Genomic DNA, 2,642 nt, shown 5'->3' on the forward strand with positions numbered 1-2,642 from the left:
TGAGCAAACGGGAACTCCGTCCTTGTGGAGCAGTGCTCAGCAAGAAAGTCCTTGATGATGACAGCAAGGCCACCACCACGCTCGATCTTGGTGTCGTGTTGCCTCGGGAAAGGAGAGCAGCTTGTAGCCCGGGGGAGTCAGGTCGCTCAGCTTTGCCTCGTCACCTGACTTGCGAAACAACGTCTCCGTCAGGAGGAAGACATCCACGTCGTGTTCATGGATGGAGTAACAAATGGCCGATCGCCGACAGACTGTGCATTGAACACGCATAGACACAGCTGGTTGGGAAGTGTCTTAGTGTCTTGAAGATCGTTCTCAGAAAGAAAAGATCTGAGCATATCACTCCTCTTTTACAACATATCCACTGGCTCCCTGTCTCACACAGAACAAAGTACAAGATTAGCACTCTATGTTATAAATGTATTCACAAATCTGTCCCTTCATATCTTTGTGACTGCCTTCACTTCTACACTCCATCTCGCTCTCTACGGTCGGCTTCGGATCCACTCTCTTTCCGCATATCCAGATTCAAACACTCGATTGTTGGCCGCCGTTCTTTCTGTCTCTGGACCTTGCAGTTGGAATGAACTTCCTCGTTCGCTTCGTCAAGTCTCCGGACTCAGCTCTTTCAAGTCTGGCCTTAAAAACCACCTGTTCCCAAAATAGCCTCCCTTCCCTGCCTCTTCCTTGTCTTCAGTTTCTCCAGTTTTAGAGTAATGCATGCGTGTGACTGACTGGTGCAAAAGCGCTTTGATTTGTTTCTGCATAAGATTTATTGCTATATTCATATTATTATTGAAGAGGGACGGTGATCAGGTTGGAGAGTTTGGCGCCCTGGGGTCGTGGAGGCAATGAAGTGACGTCAGACAGGATGGGGGGCCACACAGGCCCATGGACAGCAGCTGGTCTTGCCTCAGGATCGCCATCAGGCATGCCGCAGATAACCTGAATCTTGCGACGTTTCCTCGTGTGCCCGTCACAGGAGCGTTCACGTTGTACATATAACTGGAACAGTCAGATTCATTTTGTGGGAAAAAAACAAAAAAACCCAACAATTTTCGCTTTAGTTAGTTACAGGCTGATTTGTGTTCATCTGAACCAGAGAGGACGTGATTTTTGGTTGTTGTTGGTGGGTTTTGTTTTCGTTCATGAGGAGAGAGCGAGACAAGACAAGACAAGACCAATTCTTTACTTTCGAGGATAATAGATAAGCACTGTCGTGCTTTTTTTCATCCTGAAATAGGGTCTACACTACACAATACTACATTATATTAGTCATTGCAGTGGAGAGAGAGAGAGATATATATATCCAACTACATTTTTGAAGTCAGCGTCCGCATATCGTACAACACATGTGCCATTGTGTGGGTTTACTTGTCGCGTGAGGCCGGCGCAGGCTCCAAGCGTGTGATGTAACAGGCCTAGCCCGGTTTGTGATGTCTACAGATAACATCTCGGTTCCTTTTGTTGAAGCCAAGAGGGTGGTGCTCCAGTCCTTTGAAACACTCGGCGTGGGAAAGCAAGTTACAGGGTGAGTCATGCTGGCTGTAGTGAGGATGATGATGATGATGATGGTGATGATGATGATGACGATGACGATGATGAATTCATGTATGTAGTATGTATGTTTGTTTGTATTGTACATACGAATTTGTATGCGCATCTTTATGTTTGAGGACTGAGTGTGTTTTGTATGCGTGTGTGTGTGGATTGTAAAGCGCTTTGTGCAATGAGGAAAGCGCTGATAAATGTCCAGGGATCATTATCATCATTATTATCATTATTATTATAATAAAGGTGATGATAATGATGATAATGATGATGATGGTGGTGGTGGTAATGGTAGTAGTTATAAGCAGCGATAAGATTTCCTCGTCATCATCGTTGTCTTCATCCTCCTCCTCGTCCTCCTCTTTTGCATCATTATCAACCGCAGAGGGGAAAAAGAAGAATCTACTACAACACACTGGCTTACCTCGGGAAAAAAACAAAAACCGCCCCTACCTCGTAACAGCCGTAAGAAAGCAGAGAGCCTGCCAGAAACTAGCAGAAGCGGCAGGCAGACAGAGCGAAGAGGGCAGGTAGGAAGGAGAGGGGAGGGGGGAGAGAAGAGGGCAGGTAGGAAGGAGAGGGGAAGGGGGAGAGAAGAGGGCATGTAAGAAGGAGAGGGGAAGGGGGAGAGAAAGGGCAGGTAAGAAGGAGAGGGGAAGGGGGAGAGAAGAGGGCAGGTAAGAAGGAGAGGGGAAGGGGGAGAGAAGAGGGCAGGTAAGAAGGAGAGGGGAAGGGGGAGAGAAGTGGGTGGGTGAGAGGAACACGGGGGTGGAGGGGGTGAGGGGGCGGTGTGTGTGTGGGGGGGGGGGGGAGTGGGGGGGAAGGGGTGGAAGGAAAACCAGCCTACACACATACATGCAGTCGGTAGATGAGAGCGAGAGAGAGAGAGAGGGGTGGGGGTCGGGGTGGGGGGGGGGGGGGGGGGGGGGGGGAGCCGTGGAGGGGCTGAAGAAGAAGAAGAAGATGGTGGGAGAATAGAAGAGAGACTTGGGGTGGGGAGGGTGGTGGTGGTGGAAGGAGGAGGAGGGGGGGAGGCGTTATGGAGAACAACGAAAGTGGGTGCAGAGACAGGTGAGAGGAGGAGGAGGAAG

The sequence above is a fragment of the Babylonia areolata genome, chromosome 29, assembly GCF_041734735.1.
Source record: "Babylonia areolata isolate BAREFJ2019XMU chromosome 29, ASM4173473v1, whole genome shotgun sequence".
Classification (NCBI taxonomy): domain Eukaryota; kingdom Metazoa; phylum Mollusca; class Gastropoda; order Neogastropoda; family Buccinidae; genus Babylonia; species Babylonia areolata.